Raw genomic sequence first — 19,112 nt, 5'->3', positions numbered from 1 at the left:
TCCATTATATACTTGCAAGTTGGGAGGGAGTCAGGGATGGCATAAGTCTCTAAGGAATTTTGGCAGCAAGGTTTCCAGGACCTTGAGGAGCTAGCTAATGTTGGGGAAAAGGTTATTCATTACCAGTAATAAAACCTTTGTTATGAGACCTTTCAGATATATATGGTGGGGCCATATGCTTGGGAATGATTGTCAACACGTATAAACTTTCTCAAGGAATTGTTAAAGTAGACTTACAGGATCCTGGTAGGGGGTAGGGGTCGGTCAGGCTAGGATAGCCCTTTGCCCTTAGCACAGCCTCCAGGTGGAGGTAATTGAGTCCCTAGAGGAACGTCACTCTGCCTTTTTCAAGGGCTTGTCAGTAGGTAAGCAAATTTTATAATTTTTTTCTTCTGCCTCTATTTCCCACCTCATCCCTAATCCCCTCCCAACTTGAAAGTATATAATGGGCCACTTCTCAGAACCCCAGTGCAGGTCTTTCTGCCCTGGGGTCCTGTCCCCCTGCTTTAATAAAACTACCTCTTTGCACCAAAGATGTCTCAAGAATTCTTTCTTGGCCAGGGGCTCTGAACCCCAACATTTCCTGCATCAACGGGGCAGGGGGGGGCAAGGGGTGGGCAGAGAAATCCCCTAGGAATCTTCTCTAGGAGCTCTCTGCTCTGATCTGCCAGTCCCACCATCATTCCTCAATGGTTGCCGAATATTTTACATTGATTGTTTGATTTTACAGTGATTCTCTGCTTCTGTTGTAACCAAGATGCTGGAGAAGCAGATCCGAGGAGCCACATTTATCACTAGCTGGGGGCTTATCCAGACAGATGCAATGGTGGCAAGACCAGTGGCCCAGAGCAGTCTACAACCTCCCCCCGCCGCCCACGCGGGAGTACTGAAGCAGCAGGCTCACCACTGAACCCTAGCATGTTTACCGTTTTCCCAAAAATGATGGAGCCATGGCTGTGTGTCTGCTCTGAGTGAGGTTTGTTTTTTTTTTTTTTTAAGCAGGAGAAAATCAAATTTAATAATGTACATATGGGCAATGCACACAGACTTGGAAATTCTAATGACAGTCAGGCAACCGCGATGGTTTCATGAGCTAAGGAGAGGAGTAGGGACTTGAGGATGCAAAGGGGAGAGAGACCAGGAGCAGGAAGGTGAGTGGAGATGTTTGGAAAACAAAGGTTGTCCTGTTACGCAGAGAAGTTTCTTAGGCAAAGAGGAATCTCTGTTAATAGCTCTCTTCCTGGTACAGCGGGGGGCCGTTGAGGGGGAGGTAAAGAGCTTTTTCTGAATCTGCTCGGTTTGGATTGCTTTTAGCTCAAAATAACGTTCTTGCCAAAGCGGCTCATCTTGGGGCACCGTGCCCTCGGCCCCTGTAGTTCTGGCCTCTGAAACCTCCCTGAAGTTTCATTTTCATGCATTAAAAAAATGAAGCTGGTAAATTGTTCTGTATCATGGAACCAGACTTAGTCCTGATGACAGGTCAGTTCAGTTAGAAACTCATTTCAGGAGGTGGTGAAACACATGTGTTTTCAAAGTTGGGCTTGTGGTGCAAGAAATCAAGTATTAGGGGCACCTGGGTGGCTCAGTCGGTTCGGTGTCCAACTCTTGATCTCGGCTCAGGTCGTGATCTCAGGGTCGTGAGATGGAGCCCCGCGCGGCCCTGGAGCTGTTTAAGATTCTCTCTCTCCCTCTGCCCCACCCCCCCCACCCCACCTTTCCCTCTCGCACAAAACAAAACAAAAAAAGATATCAGGAACTAAGCAACGGCATTTCTACGGAAACGAAAGAAAAGCAACGGTTAATGATTAGGTCAAAATAGAAATCAGTGTTGGGGTTCTGAGGCTAGCCAGTGACGATTTCTAGATGTCAAGCTCAAAGCATCTTCAGAGAGAGTGAGAGCAGGCAGCAGCCTTCCGGGCAGCACGTGGTCCAGACGTCTTTGGTGATCTCTGAATGGTCCACACGGTGACAGGCGTGGGGACGGTCTACATGCGGGCTGTTGTGGCGGTCTCCCCAAAGTTTACATGAGGTCCCTTATATTTCATTTGTAAGGCATTAGGAGAAAAGGTACTTTGCATTTTCAAAGGAACCTACATCTTCTGCCCCCTGTTTGTCCCATTTCCAGCGATCTCTCAGCAGCAGTCGTGTCCCCGGGGCAAGGGGTGTCCAGCGAGTTAAAGCCGCCTGCCAACTACTCCAACAGTTCTGCCCTCCGAGGTGCTCCTAGCTGGACTTAGAATCAAGTTGACCTGAGGCCGATTAACAGGAGAAAATCAAATTTATTGGCTTCAGTACAGGGAATCCAGACATGGAAAATTCCTGAGTGAGGCCCTTTACAAGGGGACTTGCCAGGGGGCGCTCCAGACGTAAAGAACGGCCACTTCGTGATTTGCGGAGCAAGGGCAGGGGGGTTCAAGTCCCAGCTCTGCTGCTTAATGGCCCTATTGTAAATGACAACCTCTCTGTGCCTCGGGGTTCCTCCTGAGAAAAATGGGAGTAAAAATAATAATTTCTACTTCAGACGATTGGGGTGACGGTTAAATTAGATGTAATATGTAAAGTCCCAGGAGTCGATAAAATTAATGTAAAATCTATAAAGCAGTGCCTGCCTGCTACCTTGTTATATTGGTAAGTGGTAGCTATTATTTTTAATACTGGGTGTGCTAGAAATTTCTCAAATCTTATTGAATATACTTCCCCATGGCCTCCTGCCCCCACCACTCTGTCTCTGTCTCTGTCTCTGTCTCTCTCACACACACACACACACACACACACACACACACACACACACACACACACACACACACACACAGCTTTAGATGTTGAAGATGACTTCCTCCGCCAGCAGGGGGCGCTGGTCTCACGCAAGAAGCTCAAGCAGTCCCCCGCTGGGGCTGACAGCTGAAGATTCACCCCGGTCTCCAGGACACCCTCCCCTCTCTTCACTTCCACTCTCAAAAATACACGATAAGCCCCAGTTCCTGGAAGAACGATCTTTGCAAATTAAGTTATCTTGAGTTATGTGAACCCCCAACCTGCAAGAGCCGACGCTAGACTTAGACTGGCTGGCTTCCTCCTGCCCTTTGCCTCACACTTAAAACACCAAGTCACCATGAATTTTCGTAATGATACTTTATTCCTCTGTTTTAGTCATTTTTCTTCTCTTGCTCTCTGAGGCAGAGAGTTGTCGTGAGGGAGATGGCACCAAGTTGCAGAAAAATCTCAGGCCTTGAAATTAGGCAGAGTGGATTTGAATACGGGCTTCACCGCTCCCCCAGACAACCCCAGGCAAATGTCCACACCTCAGGATTCTCCACTGCGGAATAGAGGTAGTAACAGATGTGCCTCATAGGAACGTGAGGAGCAGATGAGATCGTTAATTAGCACAAAGTCTCCTATGTATCCAGGCTTAATCATTATTTGAGAAATAGAACAGACTGCAGAATGAAATGCCCAGGTATTACATTGTTTTCAGGGGGCAGCATAAAGAGAAGGTCATGTACTTTGAAGTCAGGCTGACTTAGATACCATATGAGTTGTGTGGCCCTAGCAAGCGTCTGTGTACCGCTAAGCCTCAGTCTTCCTCATCTGTAAAATGGGCACTCTAATGCACCATAGAAATTGGTAGCTTTGAATGATCATATATGTAACAGTCCCCGACATAAATCTTGGCACATAGACCCACAATAAATACTAGCTTTATTTCTCTAAATAGAAAAAGTTAGGTTTGGACACTTATATGAGCCACATCAGAAATTCTTCCAGTGGCATTGCAGGATTGTATTTCAACAATAATCTGTGTGAAGGGCTACACTTAGTACATGAGTGTTTAGGAAGATTCAAATATAACACGAGTCAAATTTGCAGAGCCCCTCCATTTACCCATGGCTTGTTTTCCTTTATTATTCAGTGCTACAATAAATAATATATCGACCACATACCGTGCGCTAGATCTGCTCTGGGCGCTGAGGATACAGCTAGCGATGAGACAGTCAATGTCTCCGACGTCATGGAACTTAGGACTCTGGTGGAAGTCAGACAAGAAAAAAGGAATGATGTTGAGCACATTGGGGGACATTGGAGCAGGCTAAGGGACCAGAGTGGGGGTGGGCTGGGGCTAGATTCAAGCCCTTAGGGTGGTCAGGGACGACTCGCCTGAGGAGGATTTAGAGCAGACCTGAGTAAAGCAAAGTAAGCAGGTGACGATCAGGGGAAGAGCATTCCAGAAGAGGGAACAGCAAATGCAAAGGCCCAGAGGTGGGGAATCAGGCAGTAAGTCTGCAGCTAAGTGAGTGGGGGGAGACGGGACATAGATGAAGTCAAAGTAGTCATGGCCCAGATCGTGTGGGGTCCTGTGGTCCCTGTTGGAGACCGCCCCCCTTTCAACAGATGGGCCACCTTCCAGCTCAGGTGGAAGCAGGTGGGCATGACCGAGCACCAATGGTGAAGGGGAGGCAGGATCCCTACGGAAGTAAAATCCGTGAGTAGGTGACAAGAGACGTCATCTCGGGAACACTTGCAGGGTGGCCCTTCCAGGGGTCAGAGAAGGTGACCTTCAATCACAGGAGAGAAGGCGGAGCTCTCTGGTACTGAGGAAGACAGGCTTGTGGATTTGGCAATGAATTGAGAGAATTTTCTCCTTATTTCCCGATTGTTTCTTTTTCTTTCTTTCCTTCGTTCTTTCTTTTCGTTGTTGTTGCTTTTTGTTTTGTTAGAGAGATAAGAAAGTCATCAGTGACGAGTGAGGAGCTGAAGGCAGGACAGAGAAGACACAAGAAGGCTTCAGGGGGAGTGGGACTGGGGGCACCAGGGAGATGCAGCGCCGAAAGTTTGCCCCACAGTGTGGAGGACGCACTTGGGCCACAAAAGGGTCTGTATTTCCTTCTGAGCCCATCCATTGCTGGGCACAGGTGAGAAATGGATGGTGAGCTGAGTTTAAGCAGAGTTGGGACTTTCCAGGTGAGTCAATGGAGAGAGAAGGAAGCATAGAGTGTGAGCGTGAACACAAGGGAGTCATTGTAGGGGAGACCCGGCTCTAAGCTGGAGAAGGAGGGAAATGAGGCCGCAGAGGGAACGCCAGACTACCTGAACATGGAAGGTCTGTGGGTTAGAGAACCGGGAGGAGTATTTTGAGAACCCTCTAGTTTCAGATGTGGTTTCAGAGGGACTCAAAATATTCTAGGTAATTTCGTCACAGAACAAATACTTACTGAAGGCCTACCATAGTTTCTAAAACTACCTACAACTTATTGAACACTTGTTGTGTCAGACAGCGTGCCAAGTGTTGTTCATTTATTGCATCTCATTTAATTCTCAGGACAATCCATTAAGGTCAGTACTCTTATTATCCCCACTGTACAGATGAGGAGACTGAGGCTCACAGAGATCTAGTAAGTTACACAAGAACGCCCGGCTGGTAAGTAACAGAGAGCTCTGTATGATACAAGGCTCTACCATGAGCCAGATACTGTGTTGGGTTATGTAATCATGACATTCAACGTCAGGTACTTCTCCTACTTGATCTCATCTTGAAGACAGAGCACCTGGCCTCAACTGCCCAAGGGTAGCAGCTGGGAGTGGAGGTGGAGGAATCTGGAATTCTTCCCCTGTGTACAGCCTGGTGTCAGTGAAGGAGTCTGCCTTCCTTAGCCAAGGGCAAGATATGCTGCCTGAGCTCAGCCAACCAGACTCTTGCTCCAGGGACTTTGGTTCTGATCAAAGAAAGCTCTGTTTGAGAAAGGAGAGAAAAGGTTGGAGCTAATTCATTCTGACTACCTCAACACTCACTGCATCTCCGGTCTCTGTCCTTCCCTAACCTGGCTCTCCAGCTTCCTGTCACTTCTGTGAGTTAGCCACCAGCCTGCCGACAAGCTCCTTTCTGCTGAAATTAGCTAGAATTAGTTCCCGAAACTTGCAATGAAAGACCTGCAGTGGCCTATCAGGGGAAAAAAGACAAGGTACTATAAAGCTAGAGTGAGTGACTCGTTCCTGAGATTAATGTGCACTGAGCAGGGCCAGGACTAGGGCAAGGCAAGTGAGGCACCAAGATGCCAAATTAAGGAGGTGTCCCCTTCAGGCTGTATAAGTGCAGGGCTCGCTCTAATAGATGACCCTCTCTTTCCGTCCCCCAAAAGTGAATGCCCTAAGGACCAAAGATTAATTAATTCTCTTTTACATAAGAGTATGAACTGACCTGGAAGTATTTCAGGTCAGCAGGTAGCTTTCTGCTCCATGTGATCATTCGGGGACCCTGGCACCCTCTGTGTTGTGGCATTGTCATCCCCCTGCACGTTATCATCAGGACAAGGTCAAGGCTGGGTCCAGCCAGTGAGAAGGACGAAGAGTGGGGGGAGGAGGCAGGCCCATCGACTAAAGGCCTTGCCTGAAGTTTCACTTCCACTGGCAAGAACTCAGGTATCCGGCTGTTCTTTTTTTAATTTTTTTTAATTTTTTTAAGATTTTATTTATTCCTTTGAGAGAGAGAGAGTACAAGCAGGGTGAGTGGCAGAGGGAGAAGACTCCCTGCTCAGCGTCAATTCCCAGGATCTGGAGATCGTGACCTGAGTCCCAGGCATATATATACTTAACCCTCTGAGCCACCCAGGGGCCCCTACCTGGCCTTTCTTAACTGCCAGTGGGAGTAAGCAGTACAGCTTAGCTGGGCAGCCACGTTACTATGGAAGCCAGGGAGAGGGAGTTTGGCAGACAGCTGGTCGGCCACAACAGTCCCTGAGCACATGGAGACCATGTCTTAGTAATAATCAAGGCTGCTGGGTATAAGCACCATAGGGGCTCAGGGAGGGGGAGCTGTTGATGGGCTGGAATAAATGGGGAAGGCAGGAAGGAGTAGAATGTTCCTCAGGAGGTTAGTTATACGAGTTAGCTTTCCCTAGAGCCCGGAAAAGGTAAGGTGAACATGGCTTGCCACCTTGCGATGGGGCGAGAAGGAGAGTGGTAGACAGAGGATGGGATTCAGAGTAAGCAAAAGCTGGACCTGACTTCTAGTTCTTGCACTGACCTCGGGTACATCCTTAACTATGCCACACCTTCGACTCTTCCTTTGTAAAAGGATTGAGATGACAGTGTCATCAACAACAACAGTAACAGACAATAACAGTATGGTCACTAACCAAGTCGCCATGAGGAGCCCACGAAACAATGGTCTATATACAAGGCTCTGATATCCAGCAAACAGGTAGACCAGGGGTGGGCAAATCACGGCTCCAGCCACCAGGTAGAACTCAGTCACACTCGTCTGTTTATCTGTCGCCTGTGCAAAGGGGAGTAGTTGTCAGAGAGACCATATGGCTGAGTATTTACTAGGTGGACTTTTGCGGAAAGTTTGCAGAGGACCTCACCGTTGGTGGTGAGGCGGGGTTGCCTTGATGTTAGCTATTACTGACCTTCAATTTCCGTAAGCACCTGTTTGCTCACCAGCAAAATAAGACTAACAAAAGTCATCTCTAATGTTTCAGGGATCGAATAAACCAACACGTGTACGACTGCTTTGTCGATGGCAAGGTGCTCTATGAATGGTGGTCGTTATTTAATCCTTTCTGGGTAGTATCCATCTCACGCAGCCTCTGCCGAGCATCTGTAAAATGGACAACAAAATCCATACTTCTCGGCATTGTTGTAAGGATCCGTGAGACAAAATGCTGAAACCATCAACTTCAGACTCAAACCAGCACAGTGGGGCGTTTTGCTTTGCGGGCCACTAACTGTGAGATCTCTGGCCCGCTGGGAGCTTCAGTTTTCTTATCCCAAACAAAGGGATCGGCATAATACCTACATTGGGGCTGCTGTGAGTATATAGGGAGATAGCATGAGTGAGGCCTTGGCTCCGGCCTTGCTCTGATCCCGGTGACAAATGCCACCTCCCACGGGATTCCACTGACAGTACAGCTGAGCCTCAGCCCTCCGCCTCTACTCAGCGCCCACGGTCAGCCCCGGGTGCCGGTATAATTAGCTCCATCTCGGTGGTGAGCAGCCGCGGCTGCTCACAGCCTCTGACACGACTGTCACCTCCCACTCAGTTATCCCCACTGTTGAGTGTGCATTACATGCCCGCTGGGCATGGGGCTGAGTGCCACTGGAGGACAGCTCAGCCCTCAAAATCTCCGAGTTGTCACAAGGAACCCAAGCCTTTTCCTCCACTCCCGGGCTGTGCCAAAAGAAAAGTTTGAGGGAGAAAAGGCCGCCTCTTGGATCCGCTGCAAAATCCCGCTCCTTCTGACCCCACAGCACGCGGAGTGGGTGGCGAGGTTGGGTGGGAAGGAAGCTTGTTTCTTTAAGAGGCCTCCGCCAGTGGGGCGGGGACATGCCGGCGCTTCCCCTGGCAGTTGGGCCCGCCTTCCCTTGACTGACAGGCAAGCAACCCAATTGAAGAAAGAAGATTCAGCGTGACGGTGAAGCAGAGCAATAGGAACCCGGGTCGGCCTGCGGGGGCGGGGTCCCGGGAAGGCGGGGCGGGCGGAGGCTGGAGGAGCCGCGGAGGCGAGACCCAGGCGCGGGAGCTGGGCCTAGGTCGGCGCCCTGGTGAGTGAGGGGGGTGCCGGGCTCCTGGGCGGGGCGGGCCGCGGAGAGGGCCCTGGCCGGAGGGATGCGGGGAGGAGAGGCCGGGCCGGGCAGGGGGCCGGAGGCTGCGGCCTGAATTTGCCCCAGGGGTTGAGGGGCTGGAGGGCGGGCCCCGGCTGCACCGCGCCGGTTCTTCAGGGGGTCGCGGCCCTGCTGGGCGCCGGTTCCCCACCAGGAGTGGCGTCGGGTGGGGAAGAGGGCGGGCCGGGCCTGGAGGAGCGGAGGGAGAAGGGTGGGAGGATGGAGCCTGCGGGCGCGACGAGCAGATGGGGGAGGGACGGGGTGGGAGAGCGCTCGCTGGGAACCCGGGGAGTGTTTGCGGCTGGGTGGCCCTCGGCCGCGGCGGGGGAGTCTCTCTTGACATCGCCGCGGCCGACGCACACGCTGCCCATCACCCCGCCCCGTGGAGCCGGCCGCTCTGTGGCCCCCAGTCCGTCTACTTCTCATCTCCGCCGCTCCCCTTCCGTTCAGGCGTCTGTCGCCTCCTACCTGGGCGGTTGCATTGTCCTACCTGATGTGCCCCCACACTCTCTGGCCGCTCTGCTGTGGGCCTCGCACCGTGGCCAGTGGGATTTTCAAAATGCACATCAGATCCGGACACTCCGCTGCTTAAAACTGGCCAGCCGCCCAGCTCTTGCAGGGTCAGCCCGGGATCCTCGCCCAAGCCCTGGAGATCTGGAACCTCCAGCCTCTCCCTCCTGTCCAGAACTCTTCACACTGTCCTTTCCTGTTCCTTACACATACCAAGCCCTAGCTTTCCTCGGGGTCTTTACACTTAGCCTCCTTCTGCGTCGCTCCCTCTTCCCCGCCCATTTTAGTCCAGTGAACTCATCTTCATGCTTCAGATCTGCACTCAGGTGTCACTCTGACTCCTCCTCCACGTGAATTCCCCACGTTTGTCACCCTAGGTGCTTCTTCACCACACTTGGACAACTGCAGTTTTACTTTTATTTGTGAAAGTATTAGAATGTCTGTCCATCCCACCAGATAATAAGGCCTAGAAGATAATGTCTGGTTTTGCTCCTTGTATCTTGAGCCTCTTGCACAGGACCAGGCACCGTTCCCGTTCCTTAAAGAAGGGGGTGGAGGTCTTGGCTTTGACAGGAGGAAGGGGGTGTGAGTCGTGGTCCCTGATAGCCTGCCAGGGGGGGATGGAAACCAACGTGGGAATACTTTCTGTGTGCCAAACTCTATGCAGAACAATGCTTAGTGTCCAATAGTAATAGAATGCCCTATGGGTAGTTTAAATTTTTTAGTAACCACATTAAAAACTTAAAAGGAAACAGGTGAAATCAATTTTTGGAACACATTTTACTTAACCTATTATATTCCAAAATAATATTATTTTGACATGTGATTGATACAAAGACCCTATGAATGGCATAGTTCCCATTTTTGTGAGTGCCCTAAGTCCTTGAAGTCTGGCATGTGTTTTCTGCCTGTAGCTGGTCTGATTTAGTTTGTGGTAACCACATGCCCCATGCTCAGTGGCTACACAGGACACAGGTCTGGGGCTGCCCTCTTGGGCTGTGCAGTTCTAGAAGCTTTGTATACTTGTGGCATTTAATCCCCTTTAGAGTCTTTTGGGGTAGTTCTTGTTGCCTGCATTTTATTAATAAAAATAAGGAAGCTCTTAAAAGTTACATTGCCTGCTGGTGATCACGCTAGCGTTTGTGAGTGGAGGAGGGAACATTAGGACTAGGACCCCATGTGTTCATCTGGAGTCTGGTCTCTCTATACCCCATGCTGCCTCTAGGAGGCACCAAGGAAGTCTGGGAGTGCAGGAAGTGGGGACTAAATTTGAGAACAGTGGCACCTGTGGCTATATTGCACATTCTGTCTGGTTTCGTGCAGAGTAATATGTCTGGACGCATCAGTACCACCTGTACTGATGGCTCGGGAACAAGCATACTTAATGCGTCTGGAGGAAAACCCTGCAAGCAAGTCCTTCTTTGACCCAGTTGCTATACCTCTCAGCACAGTCTACACAGTGGTCCTGGGAGCTGGGGAGAGAAGTATGCACGGCCTGCAGCGTCCTGGTTGTGCTGGGAGCAGCACGCTTGAGTTAACACTCTGGCTGCTCAGTTCCACGATTGCTCACCGAGTGAGGTTCCCCTTACTGCGAGGCCAGCGCTGTTCTACTTAGGGTGACGGGGAGTAAGTCACAGCCCTCATTTTCAGGATGCTTACCATGGAAGGACAAGACCAGATGACAGGGTGATTAGGTGACGCCCAAGACGACCACATGGTGTGACGAAGACCCAGAATCAGTGGTCTGTAGAGCCTGCAAAGTTGTTGTCGAGGCCAAGCTGTGAAATGTGTTTGAAAGTGTTGAATTTGAGCTCCTTTAGGTGGGGTGGGTGCTTTGCAGTTTGCCTCAGTGCCTGCATAGATGCTCCTCGGCTTATTTACTTATCTGCCTGGCTGCTTAAGGCATTTGAATTTGTCACCGCACTAGGCATGGTGGTTTAATGTGAGTCACCAGGAAAAACTGGTTGAACGCCTGTTATGTGGCAGGCTTTGTAGTGGCCATGGCTCTGAAACTGACTAAAAAGTGTCCGAGGTGCTGCTTCTGGAAGATAATAATAATAATAATTGTGATGATGATGATGATGATGATGATGATGATGATGATTAGAGAAGAACACCACCACCAGCGGTGCTTTGCCTCCTTGATTGCCTTCACCTATGTTCTCATTTTGTCATCAGTTTCCTGCAGCCTGGAGGGCAGGGTTTTTAGATGCTAGGAAATGCGGTTACAGTGTTTTTGCAACTTCTTCAAGTTCACACGGCTGGAATTCTGCTTACTCTGTGTCAGAAATCACGCTCATATGATTAACATAGATTATCTCACTTAATATTCATAACCACTTGAGAGAGGAGGGTTGATTCGAATCCCCATTTTACAGATACAGAAATTGTCAGAGCTGAGATCCAAATCCAGGTCTGGCCACTCCAGAACACGAGCTCCTAACCATTAAGTGACAGCGGCTCTCCAGAAGGTCAAAGTGGGAAGAGACCTCAAAAACATCTCGTCTAACCCCCTCATTAGATCAGGACAAGAGGGCCGGAGAGGCTTGTGGTCATGGTGAATCTGGGCAGTCAGGTCCCTTGTGCTGTAGAGAGGGAACTAACCCAGACATGGGGGACCAAGACCTTCTTTTGTCCCTAACGGGTGGTGTGGCCTTGCCAGCTTCTCTGGACCTCAGTTCAGAAGGGAGAGGGCTTGGCCTGATTTTACAGTGAGAACAATGCTGTGTTGTTCTGGTTGGTATTGAAAGAGTTGGGCCCACAGCCCGGGACTTCAGCCATGACCCAGGACTCTTCTGGGCTCACCACACCCCCTCCCTACACAATCTCTGCCACCCTGTTGCAACCACCGTGGTCTGTTGAAGGGGAACAGTTCCTTAAAGTTCATCAGTATTTTCCGTCTCATTGTCTGTTTCACTTCCAAAAACCGAGGCAAGTATTCTGTCATCCCTGAGCCCTTCTAAATCTGCCGGCTATTATAGTTAGGGATTTGTAAAGTTCTAGGCAATGGACAGTCCTCTGTAGTGTTTTTATTCTTGTTGAAAGGCAGTCAGTCTCAGGACATCCTGGAGAGTATTTTTATTTATTTTTATTTTATTTAATTAATTTATTTATTTTTAGAGAGGGAGTTGGGGAGGGGCAGAAGGAGAAGGAGAGGGAATCTTAAGCAGAGTCCATGCCCAGTGCAGAGCCCAATGCAGGGCTTGATCTCACGACCCTGCGATCATGGCTGGAGCTGACATCAGGAGCCACGCAGGCACCCCATGGAGGGTGTTTTTAGTGTGGAATTCTGCAGGTGCTGCGGTGTGCCAGGCTTTGTGCTGCAGACGTTGGGGAAGCGGGGGGAAGAGACACAGACTGGATGTGTCCCTGCTCTCAGATAGTCCTCTTGGCTGTGGCTCTCAGCCCTGACCACCATTAGGATCACTTGGGTGGGGAGGGGGTTCGGAGTGCAGGGTGGGCATTGATGGTGCACAACCAGAGGTGAGGACCACTGGTCTAGAGTTTGCTACTCACACTTGAACATGCATGTGACCCCCCCACCCCGGGGGTCTTGTTTGAAGGCAGATTCCCACGCGCGGATGATCCTCCATGACTGCAGGCTCCCAGGCACTGCGCATGCTACTGGTGTGCAGCTCACACTTGAGTAGCAAAGCGGCCGCACAGAGAATTTGAAGTCAGGGGGCTGTGAAGGTTTGTGTAAGAAGACTGGGAGCACAGAGGAGGGCGCAGTTAATTCTGCCTGAGGGGAGAAGACGAGGAAAGCCACACCAATGAGGGAATGTGTGAGCTGGGCCTTGAAGGATGAGTAGGAGTTTGCCGGTTGGCTAAGGTGGAAGGCCAGCGGCGCATGTGAAAGCGCAGACTCAGGGGCGCCTGGGTGGCTCAGTGGGTTAAAGCCTCTGCCTTCGGCTCAGGTCGTGATCCCAGGGTCCTGGGATCGAGCCCCACATCGGGCTCTCTGCTCAGCAGGGAACCTGCTTCCTCCTCTCTCTCTGCCTGCCTCTCTGCCTACTTGTGATCTCTGTCTGTCAAATAAATAAATAAAATCTTAAAAAAAAAAAAAAAAAGGAAAGCGCAGACTCAGAAGAGCGTGATGTTTGAGGGAGCAAGATGGTCTGGGGCGACACACTAGCATCTACGCAGCAAAGTCTGGACGGCACTTCCACCCTGAAGAGCCACTGAGTGGAACTGGGGTCAACCTAGCACTCTGCTAGGGAGTTGGAACTCTGTTCTGTGTGCTTGGGAACCCCGCAGAGGGCTTCTGTGCAGGGTAAGGGGAGAACCAGGTGATCCTTCGGGTAGGTGTTCAGGGGAAGAAGAAGTTACCTGGTAGAAGAACAGTTACCTAGTTCCCATTCCCGTCCCCTTCCTCACTGTGCTTTGGCTCCAAGTTAGTGGCTTTGGGGTGAGGCTGGTGTTCAGCAAATTTCTACAAAAAGAAAGGTCAGCCACTGTTGTCACGATGGTCCCTCTTAGCGTTTCGAGCAGTGCTTGTCAGAAGTTGAATCTCTGCCAACCCAGTTCTCCTCCTCTGGACCTGAGAGCTCATCCCCATTTAGTGGCTGAACTCAGGGAAGTTGAGTCACTCCTCAGATGAGAAGATTTCAGAGGGAGAAGCCTCTAGTGAGATTGCGGTTTCAATTAGAAGGAGGGTGTGACCTCTAGTTCCCTTCCTGGTGTGGTGGACTCTGTTGCAGGAAACATAAACCAGACTCACCCACACCGTCCCCCCACTGAATCAAAAGCAAAAGACAAGAACAAAAAAGCACACGTCAATCCTTATCCTTCAAAGAGTGGGGAGGAGGGTGGGGAGGACGGAGAGCTGGAAGCCGGAATCTTCATTCTGAATTCCTTGCTAGTGGGAAGGGATCCTCTTTCACTTGCTTTCTGCACATGGGCTGTGTCACCCGCCGGCAGAGTCCAGCCCTCTGGAGCAGTCACTGCATGGGTGACAGTAGATAAAGCTGCATGGGGCCTTTTGTAACTGTGTTGATTTTACGAGCGCACCTGCCAGAGGCCACTTAGGGACTGCTCCCCTGGAGATGCCGATGGTACTATTTCTCTCTGTTTCCCGAGCTTTGCCTTTGAAGACGTGCGCTTTCATTCTCCTGCCTCACAGAATTACCTTCCTCAGATCGAGTGCGTGCCTCTCTCCTGTTTGTGGCGCGTTGAGTTTTGCCAGCCGGCTTGATGTCTGCAGCGCTTGCCTTAAAGGGGGTGGGAGGTGAGGGGCAGCAAGCAGATTCATCTGGAAGAGGGCTGTCACTTCTTTGCCCGCCGCGGGCCTGGATGGAAACCACAGCTCCCTTATCCCGGCTGTTTGCTGTTGAACTCGAGCACCGCTGAGCGGCCGAGCAAGAGGCTATTTATAACCCTGGGAGTTTTGCAATGTTACTGAATTGCTTCGACCCAATTTCCACTTCCTTTCTAAAATGAAAATGAAGAGTAAGAGTGCTGAAGGAGTTCCCCACAAGGAGACCCTCCATCCGGCAATGGGCTCGGGAGAACACGACCGCTCCCACTCTCCTGCCTCCTGACACGTCCACAGAGAAGCAGTGGGATACCCGCCCCTTTCTTTGCAGTAGAGTCAGGGGCGCTAAACCTGGTCTTGCTGTGAGACACGTCCAGTGAGACGTCAGAGACGACAGCCAGACTCTCAACAGTGGAAACACTGTGTCGTTAGAAAGTGGCGGGACGTGGAGGGAAGGCCAAACAACCAGAACAATTCACGCCAGTCCCTTTCCGCTCCAAGGCAGCGCTGGTTCACAGGAGTGGAGGAAGTCAGAGGTGAAGGATTTGCACAGACACTGGGGCTTGCTGAGCCAGAACTGTGTGCCAAGTGCTGTGCTAAGTGAGCGGGTGACAGGGTGTACCTTCCTTGGGGGAGGAGCTAGTGAGGAAGAGAGATGCACAGATACTTAACTATCATAGCAGTATGTACAATAACAATAACACCTCTAACGGAGGAGGACAGGAGCCCTCACAGAGGTCAGAACAGAGTGCTGTGAGAACACAGTGGCCCCATCCTGTTTCATTTTGCTAGGGAAAGGGGACCACTCAGAAGGGTAGAGGGGCAGTGACATCTGAACTGGACTTTGATGTTTAAATAGGAGCTCTTTGGACAGTCCAGGGAAGGAAGAGAACATGCGGATGGACAGGAGAAATGGAAGAACGGGGCCTGCCTCACGGAAACAGCACGCAGTCTGGGGAGACCTGGCTAGACGGAGACCCGAGTAGCATGTGAGGAAGTGGGGTCGTCCTCTAGACAGTGGGGAGCCATCCCTGCTGGACCAGTGAGCTCTTGTCATGCAGGTTTCTTCCCTCCAGGGTGCTTTAGCTCCAGGTATGGCAAACCAGAGCCCTCCAGACACCTGCTGCGGGCCACCGACAGCTCCACCTGCTGCTCACATGGCTTTCAAACAACACCAGACTACCCGGAATCTAGTTATTATTATTAGCTGTGTGACACTGAGCATGGTCCTTAATTTTCCGTGCTTCGCGTGGTCTCATCTGTTAAATGGGCGCAAAAATATACCATGCACGATTGCTGTGTGGATTAGATGAATCAACATATGTAAAGTCCTTTGAAAAGGACCTTAGTACTATGTAATGCAGCATCAAAGAAGTATGACGTAGAGGGAAAAGAACTAACTTTGAAGTCACATGACTCAGCCTTGAGATCCGTTCCGATCCGCTTTCTTTCTTTTTTTTGGAGGGAGGGGAGACGTGGGAAGGAGCCCTGTGGCAGACAAGCTCAACCCATCTGAACTTCAGTTGTCTCATCTGTACAGTGGGGATGATTTTCAGGGTTCCTTGAGCATTGGCTCTAATAATGCTATAGAAGTGAGCGATCAGGGCGCTCCGAGGATCATGACCTGAGCTGAAGGCAGAGGCTTTAACCCACTGAGCCACCCAGGCGCCCTAACTGAACTGTCTTTAAACACACCAGACAGAGCCGGTGTCAAGGAGGGTCCTGCTCACTGTCATTACCCTTTGCCTGTTATGCTGCTGCTTGTGCAGGCCCCCATATCAGAGTTCCTTCAAAGCCTGGGGTCAAACTTAGTCTTAAGCCTTTTCGTTACAGTGAACAGAAAAGCAGGCTAGTTCCATTTAAAGAAGGGCTTTTTGGGCAGGATCCAGGGGAATTTCAGGCACCTCAAGTGTAGGAGTTGGAGCCATGGGATCTGGGAAGTCATCAGGCTTTTTCATCTGTTTTTGGGACTTTGTGGTTCCTGGTTTCTGGCCTCCACTTATCTACACATCTCTGGATTCTTCCGCGGAACAGCTTCCTCTAAAAGACTCTTGGTTTTTGCTTCTTGGTATCTTTGGCTTGCTGGTGGCTTTGGCTTGCCACGGTACCCGCTCGGAGGCTGATGATGACCTTTCTGCCCCAGGACCCCTTGGTATCCAGCTTCCTTAGCTTGTGTCTGTAAATTTAAAAGAAAGAATTGGATTCATCCGGCTAAGGTTCAGTGTTCACCTAGGTCCCACCAGCTGGGGCAGGGTTGGGGAGAGTGTCATTCAGTTTAAATGGACAGCCTGCCCTGTGTGAGAAAGGGCAGAATCACTAAGAATGGGGGCTCGGAGTCTCTCTCGAATAGTCTTGGCAGTTGCAAATCTCCACGCTTTAAAATGGATATGAATTTTTGAAACAGCCACGAATCACTCAGGCGAAGTTTAATAAAGAAAGAGACAGTCAACCTAGGAAATGCCAAGTTGGGCCAGAGTCATGTGGAATGGCCAAATAATGAGCTTTAGCTTCGTTGTCTCCAAAGACAGCATCCAGAAGGGAGCTCTAACAAATAGGGTTTCTTAGCAGCACCATCAGGAAATAAGGGCGTGGTTTCCTTGGGTGTGGACTTCGAAGTGGGCAATCTTCATTTGGATTTGTAAGTTCTACTTTAGAACCGTGGCCTTTTCGACTTAGGGGGCACTCTACGCGTGCTTTAGTCAACACTCACATCCCACAGCAGAGGCTTGGGTGAAAGGGCCACGTCCACATCACCCGGACACCTAGGGATGGGACTGTGACGGGGTCCATGGTGTCCCAATCCAATCGCTTCTTCAGCAGGACCGTCGTCCCGGCTCCTTCTCTCCCACCTGCACCACCTGCTTGTTTCAGAGAGAAGAACTAAATGACAAATGGTCTGAGAGGCCATCCTGTGTGCTGCCGTGTATACAAAGTGCAAAAACAGGCCACCCTCATGTATGGCGAGAGAAGTCAGAAAGGAGTTGCCTCTTGGAGGGCTGGAAGGTGGGGGATTGCCTGGAAGGAGGTGGGAGGGAGTTTTCTAGGGTGATGAGAATGTTCGAAGTCCTGTTTTAGAGGGTGGCTACAGAGAGATGTGTGTATTTCTATTCTATATATACACACGTACATGAGCTCTGTGCGTTTCGTATGTAAATTATATCTCCGTTTTAAAAAATGATCTCACAACTGTACAGTCATACCTCCTAATTATGGCACATTTACCGATAAGGATAAGGACGCCTGCCCTGGGCATCCAGAGTCACGGTCCCACCCCTGCTTTGCCATGTGGCCTTCCAGCCAGGAGGTGTCCTTATGGGAACGGTTCATCGTGTGTCTAAGCACATGAACATCACACGGGAAATTCTGCTTGGAGCCACAGACGTGGCAGAAGCTTTAAGGACCACCAGGCCCGCCCCCCACAGGCCCTTTAGGCTTGATTTAGTTCCAACAAACAGAAATTCAGGCTAGCTCAGCAGGGAGGGGAAGAGCACCGGCCAAAGTCAGCCCCAGGTTCTATCCCCTTTCCTACCTATTAGCTTGTGGAACTGGGGCCCTTTAACCATCGTCTAAGCTCCAGCCGTGTAGTCTCAGAACTAACAGTGATTCCGCCTACTTCCTGGGGCTGCCGGGAGGGCTCAGCGGAGTCAGTGGAAGCGCTTGGAAAACCATCTGTGCATTGTCACACGCTGGCAATGCCAGTACGGTTGACACCTGCCTTCTGGGGCAGCCCACCCTGACCAGGAAGCGGTCACGGAAGTGTCCCTCTCCCGGAGACTCACGGGTGTGGAGGGGAAGGGCCTTGTCCCCTTTTCGCCAGACAGACCTGTGCTCACAGGGCTGTGAGAACGGACATCTGTGTCTGGGCCTAAAAGCTGCAGCACACACCAACACCAGCTCAGCAGAGGCTCTGCCGTGAACTTGGGAGAGCCAGGTGGTCTCCGTTATCGAAGCCTGATGTGCGGGTGAACAGCTGAGCCTGGCGGATGCCGAGGAAGTTCTTTTTCATTAAGCGAGAGGCCTCTCCTGAACCTGTCGGCAAGGAATGTAAAATATACATGGAAATAATCCATCAGTCGAGTGACTTGCCTTCATCAGACCTTGGAGAGAGGATGCTTTGGCTGCTGCTTGGAATACCACTAAGCTAGCAGGGTTGCCTAGGAGACCGGTCACATGGGCCCATCTTCCAGACCCATTCAAAATGATTTATTTTCCTTTATTTTGGAGACAAATGGGGGAGGGGTACTTTCGGAGCCTCGTCCTCCTATAGAGGGGCCTTTGTGTGAGGCCGTCCTCACCTCCCTACACTTGAGCTCCAGCAGCCCTTGCCCTTGGCAGTAGGGACTAAAATAGCATTTCCTGTCCCAGTTCTCTTCCCCATTTTCTGAACTCTGCATCATCCCACTCAGAGGAGGCTCCACATTGTGTCCTTTGAGGGGGAAGGAGTGGCAGCGGTAACTAGGCAGGAGGCGAGAGAGCAAGCGGCCGGGCCCTGCCGACACTGGGATCTTCCTTGGAAGAGAGCGGAACAGAAGTGGGCAGGCTCCGTCAGCCAGCCACTCAACCAAGAAAAGGCTCTGCCTATTCTTATCTGTCTAAGAGCATATGCTTCTCCCTCCCAGCGTCCCAAGACGGGGATTTGCAGTAAATTCATTCTTCTACCACACAGTCCTCCTAACCTTTAGACCGAAGTGTCACGTTGGCAGACCTTGCTACTGCCTGATCTGCAGTTGATGGATGGGTTTGTCCCGTT

General features: G+C 50.8%; 1 protein-coding gene across 1 annotated transcript in view; it reads left to right on the top strand.

Annotated features, from left to right (window-relative positions):
* The first annotated feature begins 8,456 nt into the window (after window positions 1–8,456).
* Window positions 8,457–19,112, top strand: part of ELMO2 (engulfment and cell motility 2) — a 37,431-nt gene continuing 26,775 nt past the window's right edge. The window contains exon 1 of the mRNA XM_045980440.1: window positions 8,457–8,538. The gene's annotated coding sequence lies outside the window, so the exon portion shown is untranslated. The remainder of the gene's footprint in view (window positions 8,539–19,112) is intronic.

The sequence above is a fragment of the Meles meles genome, chromosome 16, assembly GCF_922984935.1.
Source record: "Meles meles chromosome 16, mMelMel3.1 paternal haplotype, whole genome shotgun sequence".
In the NCBI taxonomy this organism is placed as follows: Eukaryota; Metazoa; Chordata; class Mammalia; order Carnivora; family Mustelidae; genus Meles; species Meles meles.
This window is presented reverse-complemented; position numbering and strand designations above follow the sequence as displayed.